At 37.4% G+C, this 12,081-nt stretch overlaps 1 long non-coding RNA gene across 1 annotated transcript in view; it reads right to left on the bottom strand.

The window, feature by feature from the left end:
* Window positions 1–12,081, bottom strand: part of LOC142046265 (uncharacterized) — a 364,118-nt gene that overhangs the window by 236,041 nt on the left and 115,996 nt on the right. Inside the window, exon 2 of the long non-coding RNA XR_012655142.1 lies at window positions 10,436–10,705. This is a non-coding gene — a long non-coding RNA (uncharacterized LOC142046265). The remainder of the gene's footprint in view (window positions 1–10,435; window positions 10,706–12,081) is intronic.

The following is a 12,081-nucleotide window of genomic DNA, read 5'->3' as shown; positions in this document are numbered from 1 at the left end:
TCTCTTAATTCTCCCCACTGGATCTATGATGAAAAACTAGGGATAAAGAAAAAGTTCAGATAAAGTGAACTGTAGTTGAAAACTATAAACTACTTGTTACTTCAGAAGAGTCATAAAAGGAAAGAATTTGGCCCTAAACTTCATTTTTATATATGGTGATGCTGTTCTTGTACTACTGCCAAAATATGGCATGTGAAAAGTGGGTCCCACGCTATAAGATGTATTTAGATGATCTAATATTGTGCCCTGGTACCTACAGCATTTTTTTAAAAAAACTCTTACTCTCTGAAGCAGTTATCAATATTGGGGCCTTGATTCCAATCCCTGTCATGGGGGAAAAAATATTAAAAGATCATAGTGATCTTGTTAGGAATGAAACTTCATTTTATGAGCCTTGCTGAATGCAGTGTTCCCAAATTCCTACTGGCTGAGAGGTTTGGTTTTAAACATTTCTTCAAGCTTGTGATCTTTGAAAACATATATAAAGGATGAATTCAAGTTGCTGTGAAGAGTGAGTCTATCAGACTAGAGGATGAAAGGCTTGGAAGGTTTGGAAAGTACATAATTGCCCAGATTCATTAACAAGATGATTTTCACTCACAGATAACAGTTCACTCTTCAGACTCTAATCCCCAGGTTGTTTCCAAACTAAAGGTGATACGTGAAGTGGCAGAAATAATTTTCAAATTATCTGCAGCAACGGTTGTTACCCTGAAAATATTGGAATCTGATTTACCATAACACTTTCACAAAAAGTTCAAGAATCTATAAGATTGGGCTTGATCATCCTCTCACTTACAGTGATGTAAGTCCATTGTCTTCAATGGATTTATTACTGATTACAAGCAGTATAAGTGGGAGGAGAATCAGATTCACTGATTGTTACCCTCACCCACTGCCATCAGACCTTGTAAACTAGTTCTGTGAACAGGTAACATCTGTATCATACTCCTGCTCAGCAAAACTACTACACACACACACTAGACTGAAGTCCAAAACTTACACCCTGGAATTTTATTTGTTAAATGAAATAACAACAAAACATGAACCTCACTTAAGCTTTTCCCAACCTTGGGTCTTCCTAGGGTTTCCCCCACAGAACCTCTCTGCGGCTCCCAGACCCTCAGCTCCATCTCTCCAGAAATGTATTTTCAGCCCTCTTATATCCTGATTGGAGTTTATTTTTCCCCCTCTTACCTCCAAATAGTTTGACACTAATTACACTGCAGCAATTACACTGCAGCCTCATGCAGGGTCCTAGCAACTGAGCTCAGGGTGACTCAGCACAAGAGCTCTGTGTTCCGATGCAGTGTATTAGAAAATTGTAACTACAAGGAAGGATCTGAAGTGGATTTTAAAATATGTTCAAAAATTTGATTAAATTTTACTCTTACAGAAAATATAGCCCACTGTTTTCTTTCCTTTCCTTTATTACAGGGGACAGACTTCTTTTTTTGACTCTCCCAATGGCTTGACACCTGGAATGAATTTGTCTCAGGCATTTTTAGCATACTAAACATTCAGCCTAGACGGACACTTATATTGCAATGCATGTTAACAGGAACACACGATTGTTTTGGAAAGACAAATGAGAGGACCCAAAACTCCACAGATCTGACAACTTAGAGCAGTCTCATAATTGCACTTTCTGCAAAACAATTAAGCTTGCAGTCAAATATAAAGGGGAACTCCCTTTTGTGAAAATTCTTAAGCGCAACAAATATATTTGTAAGTGAACATGTTAAAGTTAATTGTTATCACTAACAACCTATTACTAGATTGAATGTCCAGAAAAACTACCCACATAAATAATCACTATTTTTCTAAGACCTCAGGGCTTTCTGTATTGTATGAATTAATGAATTTTGCATATGTGCAGTGCTGAATACTGAAGACCAACTGAATTTTCATGCAAGAAGCATCTATTATACTGTATGGTTTCACTATATTACTGTCTAATTGTTCCTGCAGTGCCGCTTAGCAAATATGTGTTCTGCAATCCAAAAGTGTATGAGACATTTTAATGTATAAAAAAATTATAAATCAAAGGGAGATGTGATTAGTTTGCATTATGAGTTGCAATTATGTTCTTTGAGATTAATGGCAGTGAATTGCCAGTTTGTACTTGACGCATTTACTGGTGCAGGCAACAAGAGTTGTGGGAGGGTTAAAAGCCTCATGACATTTTAAGGCCTCAAAAGGTTGGTGTATAATTATATCTAAGAAATGGTAAGAGCTATCAATCTGGCGCTATCTAAGTAAGGGCATATCCATCAATAACTCTTGAAGATGTATGTTGTGGTTCCATTTTCTATGAAAAAAAATAAGGGAAAAGTTGTGGATAATATTTGTTATACAGAATAATAGAAATGCCTGGAATGTACTCCCACATCGGGGTGCGGGAGAGTAAAACTGCAGAGATACTTGGCTGTTTGAGGTTTGGAAGACTCTGGAGCTGATTCTGATTTCATTTGTACTGTCTTTATACCAGTGTGACTCCACTGATGACAGCAGAATTACTCCACACCTGTGTAAGTGAATTGCCATTTATACTGTTTCATAATTCACTGCTGCTATAGGCCAGCAGCAAATTACTATTCTCTAGAGCTAATTGTGTTCCAGAGGAGTGTCTTTGAGGCACAGTGCTGCCTGAGGGTGATGTACTATATGCACCACCTCTTACTTGAAGTTGTGCTTAGAGATACATCTTGCTTTTGGGTAGGATTTAATAGAACCAGTAACTGACTGGTAGGATTTATCACAGGCTGTACATAAGCTCATGCACCTTTGTGTTTGCTATCCATGAGCAGTAGGGAAAAGGAAGTTTATTGGGACAAACATTTATAAAAGTGACTTTTCAAAGTCACGTCTGAGGATAAATAGGAATCAGATCTTAAAATTGAATGTGCAGGTTTTTACACTCAAAGAGCTTGTCCAGTCTGAGAACGTGGAACATCCAGTCAGTGAACCGAAATAACACCATGTGATTTATCTGACCAATCGTGAACAAAGAAGAAAAAGATCAAGAAAAAATGATATTCCAGAGATTAAGGATGTACCCACTACAGCTGGGAGTGAGCCTCCCACCCCCCATCCAGATTCATACTAGCTTCACTTGAGCTAGAGCGTTAAAAATACCACTGTGGATGTTGTGGCTCTGGTGTAGGCTCAGGTTGGTCAAATGATCTCAGACATGGGGAACTGGGTGGGCTTGAGAGACCAAACTGCGTGAGTCTGTCTACCTGCACTGGGAGGCTCATTCCTAGCTGCAGTGCAAACATTACCTAAATGCCTGACCCAAAGTTCATTGAAGTAAATAGGAGTCTTTCTCTTCCTTTCAATGGGCATTGGATCAAGTCCCAATTCAAAGGGACAAGATATTTATTGTGAATAATTTTACCATCTCCAATTATTAAATAACTGAAGCAGGGGTTTAGAATAGAAGCTCTTCACTGCCCTTATCTTATTAAACAGATCCTCTTTGATATTAGAGCACTGAAGAATTTCACAAAATGACATTGGTGTGTTACCTTTTCCACTGGTGGTCCTACCTACGTCTTTTGTAAGTAGGGGGTACAGGATTGAGACCGAAGTTTGGTGTGCTGCCTTCGTAATAAATATTTTTCATGGGAGAAAAAGATAGATCACATTTAACCATTTATAAATGGAACCTTAATATTTTAAAGGACTAAAATTTAGTGTTACGAGAATGGTACAGACATACATAATATACACTGTAGAGCTCTATAAGCACATCACTTAAAGCTGATATAGATGGCTATAAGCATTTGATTAACCATTTATTAAAACATCTATTAATTAATTATTAACTCTTTATGAACTATACATATATGAAACCTTAATATAAAGTGTATGTCATAAATAGATAGCTAAGGGTTAATGTTTCTTTTACCTGTAAAGGGTTAACAAAGGGAACCAAACACCTGACCAGAGGACCAATCAGGAAACTGGATTTTTCAAAGTCAGGGAGGGAATTTTTGGGGTCTGAGTCTTTTGTCTGTCTCTCAGCTATGAGAAGGTTCTTTCTATCTTCTACTCTTCTGTTTCCAAATTGTAAGTACAGGTAGAAAAACAATATAGGCTTTTATGTTGTTTTGGGTGTATTTACATGTGTGTAACTTGCTGGAATGTTTAAATTGTATCTCTTTTGAATAAGGTTGTTTATTCATTTTTTTCTTTTAAGCAATTGATCCTGTATTATTGTCATCTTGATACAGAGAAATTTTGATGTTCTTTTTCTTTCTTTTTTTTATATAAAGTTTTCTTTTTAAGACTTGTTTGAGTTTTTCTCTCTGGGTAGGCTAAGGAACGAAGGGGAGGGGAATTCTCTTTGTGTTAGATCTACGGAGGGTAAAGCTCTGCAGCACCAGGGAATTTGTGGGAGGGGGAAGAGAGATAGAATCATTTCTGTTTCCTTGTATTTGGGGTTTGTCTCTTTGTGGAATAGAGGAGACATGCTTCTTGGTATTGTGATGTAAAGAGATTGCATCAATACTCTCAGGTTAGCCCAGAGAGGAAAGTCTGGGTGGGAGAGAGAGGGGGAAGGGAAGTGGGTTATTTCCCTTGCCGGTAAGACTCAGAGCTTCTGGGTCTTGGGGTCCCTCCAGGGAAAGTTTGGGGTACCAGAGCGAGGCAGGCACTGTAATTCCTGTCTGGTGGCAGCGAGATAAGATCCAAGCTGGTAATTAAGCTTGGAGGTTCATGCTAGGCACCCACATTTTGGACGCTAAGGTCCAGATTTGGGAAAGAGGCTTATGATATGTGACCAAAAGATAAAGATCTACATGAGTAAGAGGAAATCATGTTACTACATAACCATCTACAAGATCTGCAAGAAGAGGTAAGTCATGTTGAAGAATTTCTTTGGAAAAACAGCTAGCATGAGTGCCAGCTTGAGAAACCTGCCATACGAAGGTCCATCAAACTTGTACAATATTCTTCAAACACATTTCTGTATTTTTTCATTCACATTAAGTTTGTTTGATAGCTTATGTGTGATGGTGCCAGCTCTAATTTTGTGGTTCTGTCTCCTTTTCAAGAAGTGCTCATTTTATCTGCATGCCAGATATAAATCACACGTACAAGCCAAACAACCCAGGTGATGGATATTGGTTTGATATGAGTTATTTGGAAGAGTTAAACCTTGTGCTGTTGCTATGTGAAGAGAATAAGTAAGCCAAGCCCACGAGTGGAGTTAATCAGAGTGCTACTCAAGTTGTTCACAGAAGATGATATCTCCTTTTCTGTTTGTGTAATGTTTATGAACTGATTGTAACTTTCACAAAAGCATTTATTGTTAGTTAGTCACCAAATAGTTTATGTAAACCACCTGATGCCTATGACTAGTTTGGAATCTATTCGCTATTCATTATTTGTGGGATGCGATTCATCGCCTAAGTCATTTGGATCTGATTCTCTGTAGCTCCATTGAAGTCAATGGAATAACACCAGTTTACATCAAGAGAAGACCCAGTGTTCTCTTCATTTATTATTTATCTATTTATTTATTTATTTCATTTATTTACTTACTTGCATTACTGTAGCCCTCAGGATCCCTAGTCATGAACCAGAATCCCACTGTACTAGGCGTTATGCAAACACAGAACAAATAGATGGCCCCTGCTCCAAGAGGCTTACAATCTAAGTATAAGACAAGATAAAAGAGAAGGATACAGACAGACCAGTGGAGAAGTACAAGGAAACAATAAGAGAATATTGGGCAGCACGATAGGGCAGTGGTCTCTGCACACTAGCAGTCTAACAGTTGTCACAACTCATGACTGAAACTTTTAAGCTGCTGAATAATTAAAATAAAAATAACTAATGAAAATAGCACTATGTTAAAGTGCACTAGAGAACCTTTAGTGCGCACCAGCAGGGTCTCATGGAACAATGAATGTGCAGCACATTAGTGCACTTTAGAAATCACACCTCTGTAGTGCATGTTACCTCACTGGCTAGATTATCCCCAATACAGATACAATCCATGATCCCAATGAGGTTGGGAAGCTCATTCAGTTCTATGTTCTTTTGGCAGTTAGATTTCCCTACTCATATTCAGGAATAAACAATGTCATAAGGCAGTCATTATAGTCTTCAGCATTCAGTCTCCCTGTGGTCTCAGCCTTTCTTAAAATCATCCTCCTAGCTTTCTCTTAGGCTTCTCTGTATAGGCATTCCTTGCTTTTCAATCTCTTTGGTCTTCTGCCTCCTCCCTTTCCAATTGCCCTTTTCTTAATTGTATACATTTTGATAAAGTGCTCTATCAATTTGTTCACCTGAAAAGAAAAGAAAAAAAGAAAGAAAAATAGGTGACGCTTTTTTGAAAGTCACTTTACAAATGTTCAGGAGCCATTAAACAACTTCCATATAATACAGTTATTAATTGTCCTATCATTCCCTCCTCCATAATGAATATATATTTTTTAAAAAAATATGAGATGAAATGTTTATTTTAAACTGGCAGTTAAGTGATATACAATTGTACATGAATCATCCTTCAGATTGTATAGCTAGCTGACTGAATCATCTGAGACAACTATGAAAAATAATTATAATTTTTTGTATCCTGGAAAGCAGTGATTCTGAAAAATACCAAAACCAAACTGAGATCATATTGAATAGTTGATTAGTAATAGAGCTGGATGAATGATTTAATTATCATTATTTATTTATTTTATTTTATTTTATTTTATTTATTGGTGACTGAACCAAAAAATCCTCTCCCAAATTTTTTCCTTGATGAAAAAATGAAAAAAAAAATTGTTCAGATCTATTTGAAATGACATTTTTTAAATGATGAGTGTTATTTAGAAAATGTTGAAATGAGGCAGATTTTTTAAAAAATATTTTATCATTTTGATTGATCTGAAACTATCTGCCACATTTTATCCAAATTGAAAAATAGTTTTGGTTGCTTTGAAACTGCATGTTTGTGCCATATATATATATATATATATATTGTCGAGCACTAAAAGAAAATTACTGTGTCTAAAAGGGCTAATGCAATTCCTGAAGAGGAAAAAAAGGGACTATCGAGTCACATTACTTCTGTATAAGTACAAAGGTTACATTAAGAAGGTTATGTTACTTCTGTATAATGCTCTGGTGAAACCACTAAAGGAGTAATGTGCTGGATTCTGTTGTCCACACTTGACAAGGGATGTTAGAAAGATTGGAGGGAGTTCAGAGAAGTTACAAGAATGATTTGAGGTTTGGAAAATATACCTTGTAATAATTGAAAAGATCTCAGTCTGTTTATCTCATCAAAAAGAAGGTTCAGACGATTTATTGCCATCTCTAAGTCCTTACACAGATAAATGCTAGGTGGATCTTAATCTTGCAGAGAAAAGCAGAGCATGATTCAATAGCAGGAAGCTTAACTTTAGAAAAAATGAAATTGGAATAAGATGTAATTTTTTAACTGTAGGTTAATTAAGTATTTGGAAATTTTAGCAAGGATAGTGGTGAATACATTACCATTCTGAGTCTTTAAGTCAAAATAAGATGCCTTTCTAAAAGAAATGCTGCAATTCAACCACAAGTCATTGGGCTTGTATACCTAAATAATAGGAAAGACTAATTCCCTTCCTGCAGGAATTAATGGATGAAATTATGTGGCCTGTGTCATGAAGATCAAACTTGATGATCAGGGTGGTCCTTTCTGACTTTAAAATCTATGTAGTCAGCTATAGTATTTCTAAGAGTTAAATTACGTGGACTCTTCCAGAATTCAGATATTTGAAGCAGCCCAAAGGAGTTAGCTCCTTATGGTTGTCCAATAAATTCTCTGAGAAACCATTGTCTGGACACCAGTGAGTCTCCACTATGATACGAAAGAGCTTTCCTGAATGTGATGCTGGTATTGTTGAAGGCATGTTTCCAACACCACGTGTGCTGAGAAGTGCAAACATATTCCATTATTGTTAGTGAGAGTTGTACGAGTGAATCCCACATGCTGCTGTGAAAGATGCAGAATCTCTTGCTGAAAAAGACACGTTCAAGGAGCTGAAGTAGAAGTCAAACAGTGATATAAACTTAATTAAGATACAATAAAGTCCACTGTTTACTTTCTCTCATCCATTCAGATGAAACTACCTAAATTCACTTCATCACTTGCTAAAGGCCCAAATCCTTGCAGCATAATTTGAGACAGAGCCACTTCCTCCTAGTCTGGGAACGTGGCCATAACTTTCGACATGGGTTATATATTTATGTATGTAACTATCGAATCATGATATTTGATTGTCTCTGAGAGGCTATAATTAGGAACAAAATTGAAATGGTTAGGTATTTAATTTTCCATCTTCAAACAACTTTTAATTGGATATTAATTTTCTAATTTTTAAATTGTGAGGATAACATAATCTAAACAAAATGTAGTGACTCCTTCCCAACTGTTCATCTACAGATATAGATATAGATAGATTCTTTACATGACTTGCAGACACAAAATTGAAAGGCCCCCATCTAAGTAACTCAGTGCAGCTGCACTCATTGTTAGGCTTATTCATACCCACTAAGAATCTGGTCTTTCATTTAGACTTTCCACCAATTAGTCGGACAAAAAAATGTGGCAAAAAATTATATAACTCTACTGAAGTCAATAGAGCTGCCCCATTTTACACCATCAGAAGATTTGTCCCAATGCCATTGTGCCCATCTCAACCAGTGGACATTGTGTTTTACAAGTGATTTAGTATTTAATACATGCCTCTAGCTCAAAAATCATCTGTTAATGGAGGTAAGAAAAGTTTCTACTATGGAGAGAGAGCTTGACTTTTTGACGTGAGTTATTCTCTGGACCTCAACTGGCAACACTTAAAGGTTCATCTGAATACCCAGTTGTAGAAAAATAAGTAATGACTGTCCTCCAAAAAGAGAGATGATCTTAAATTAAAAGAATCTGGTTTTGTACACTCTTCTTTGAAGTCCTTTCCCTCTACCACAACTTCTTTAACGGTTCACTGTTTGTATATAATGCATATCGTCTTTTACATAGAAAACTTGTGGCCACAAAATAAATGATGGTCTAGTTTTGGTGAGCAAATGTGATTACACCTAATCGTTTATACTGCATTCTGTAAATTTGATGTTATAATTCTCTGGGGAGCTTTCTTCAAACCTTGGTTATCACAAAACAGATCTTTTGCAGAGACAACTCTGGTATTCATGTCTTTTATGTTGTATTTTTTGCATGTGTAAATACTTCCCAGGGTAGCATTTTATTTTTAATTGGTAAAACTGTATGACAGAAGTGGCAAAATGTTTCCTCTATATAAAGTAAGCTAGTAAATTCTTATATGAATCCCAGGGTTTGCCTGTGGAAAACATTTTGCTCACATATAGCAGGAATTATTTGTTTTGCTTACATAGCAGAATAACAAATCTGTTATTCTCTCTCACGACATGATATTTTTAGATTTTTTTTTCTTAATTTGTTATCTTGTAGATAATACTGTGTGTAGGATATTTAAATAGCATTTACACCATCCCCAAATATTTGAATCAGGTGATTATTAATAATTTCATATTTCTATAGCACCTTACAACTGAAGATCTCAAAGTGCTCTAATGACGTTAACTAACTAGGCAACACAGTGCCCCCTGTGAGCTACTGGAGGTAAAAACCATATAGGAACTGAAATCACCACAACTGAAATCTAACTACCCTGATGTGTGTTGCTGAATAACTATTTGACGGCAAATAGAGATAGTTATCAAAGTGAAGGAGAAGGCTGTATGAAATTGAATATACATGGGGACTTTAAGCAGACAAAACATTATTACTGCAGGTAAAATTTGGCCTGGACTGTAAGTTAACACCACATCTCTTTTTCGAATGGCCGCAGAATCTTTAACGGATACAAATGGCCAGGACTTCTGTTTTATATTTCATCCAAAATTGCTTCACTCCTACCACATAAATTTAGTAATGGAATCAGTTCTGGTTTCTGAAATGGACTACATATATATATAATGGACTATAGAACACCTATTTTACTCTGTAGTCAACAATTTCTGGGCTTCTCTGTATCTCTCACTTCTTGAGAAGTTGGCAAAATACCTGTGATCTTTCTCTGTAATAGAATTAATCTGTTTTAAGTTTTGCTCTCTGTGTTATATATTGCTTCTATGTATGAAAGTAATGGAAGAAAGTTTGACTTTTCAGTGTTCCTGCAATTCGCCAGGGACTGATCAGTACCTGTAGTATTTTGATGTAAAGTTTTATGATGGTCTGTTTTACATATTGTGACAGACTCAGACCAGTGGGGTACAGGAGTCTGGTAGAGGGCAAATATACTGGTCACTGGGTGAGTAGTTTTCTGTTCCCTGAGTGACCAGAGCAGGGGCTGCACTAGAGTAGTCAGGAACCTGCTAGAACCAATTAAGGCAGACAGGCTGATTAGATCACCTGCAGCCAATCAAGGCAGGCTAATCAGGGCACCTGGGTTTAAAAAGGAGCTCACTCCAGTCAGGTGGGGAGGAGCCAGAGGAGAGCAAGTGCATGTGAGGAGCTGGGAGCAAGAGACACAAGGAGCTGAGAGTGAGAGGGTGTGCTGCTGGAGGACTAAGGAGTACAAGCGTTATCAGACACCAGGAGAAAGGTCCTGTGGTGAGGATAAAGAAGGCGTTTGGAGGAGACGATGGAGAAGTAGCCCAGGGAGTTGTAGCTGTCATGCAGCTGTTACAAGAGGCACTATAGACAGCTGCAATCCACAGGGCCCTGGGCTGGAACCCGGAGTAGAGGGCGGGCTGGGGTTCCCCCCAAACCGCCCAACTCCTGATCCAGACTGTGGGAAAGATCACTGAGATGAGAAAATCTGCCAATAAGCGCACCAAAGTAGAGGAGGAACTTTCTCACAATATATATAAACCATTTTTATATACACATTGATAAAAACAATGGGAAGTGTTATTTTTTCCTGCATATTTTACATTCCCTCACCCCACCCTGTTTTTTAACCTGCATAGTTTGATTTCTGTATCTGATCATCTGAAGATGCCCATCTGTGCCTGCTTTCAAATACATCAATAGTCATTTTAAAACATATAATATGTTAGCAAACTAATTTTGATTTGGTTTCTCTGCAGCTTTGCTATTCGCCCTATCTTTGACTACTTGTGTCTCCTGTATTAGTAGTCAACCTCCAGTTATTTTAATGGTGTCAAAAGTGCATGATAAGGGAAGGAAGAGATTCTGAAAGGACAAAAATATTTAAATTTCTTCTGAGCAAACTCTGCAGGACACCTGAACGAAGTTCATGTGGAACCACATTGGCACAAGGGTATGACTATATGGAACTAGTTTCAGGATCTGGGGCTAAAGAACATGTCTGGGTTAGCTGAAAATAACCAATAAAGCTGTGTTAAGGGAATTATTAATATAATTATATAAACTTCAAACTGACTCTGTATATTTTATCCCTTTGAATAGTGGGTCCAGAAAACAAGAGCTTGCATGCTTATAGTACACAAGGAAAATTACATTAAAGGAATATATTTATAGAGGCAAAGTGGAGCATACAGGAGTTGAGACATGGCAGGATTAAGGTTATGCATGCAACTTCAGCCCCCTTGTGTGTATGCATTGTGATAGTCATTAATTACATGATCTGATACTATTTTGATCATTTCAAGTTTCCCTCACTATTACTTTTTGCTTGTGTCCTTTATATTAGGTTACTTGTCCCATATTATACCCTACATTTGATCCCTGGCAGGATGGAATGTAGCAAAACTATATTAGCACTGTGAGAAGCTATAGCAGTTTGATCCTGTGCTAAGGGTCCCAGACTTTGACAAACCATTCCTAGTAACCACCGATGCATCTGAGCGTGGTATAGGAGCAGTTCTCATGCAGGAAGGACCGGATCACAACTTCCATCCTGTCGTGTTTCTCAGCAAGAAACTATCTGAGAGGGAAAGCCACTGGTCAGTCAGTGAAAAGGAATGCTATGCCATTGTGTACGCCCTGGAAAAGCTACGCCCATATGTTTGGGGACGGCGGTTCCAGCTACAAACTGACCATGCTGCGCTAAAGTGGCTTCATACAGCCAA

This window comes from Chelonoidis abingdonii, chromosome 1 (assembly GCF_003597395.2).
Source record: "Chelonoidis abingdonii isolate Lonesome George chromosome 1, CheloAbing_2.0, whole genome shotgun sequence".
Taxonomy (NCBI): domain Eukaryota; kingdom Metazoa; phylum Chordata; order Testudines; family Testudinidae; genus Chelonoidis; species Chelonoidis abingdonii.
This window is presented reverse-complemented; position numbering and strand designations above follow the sequence as displayed.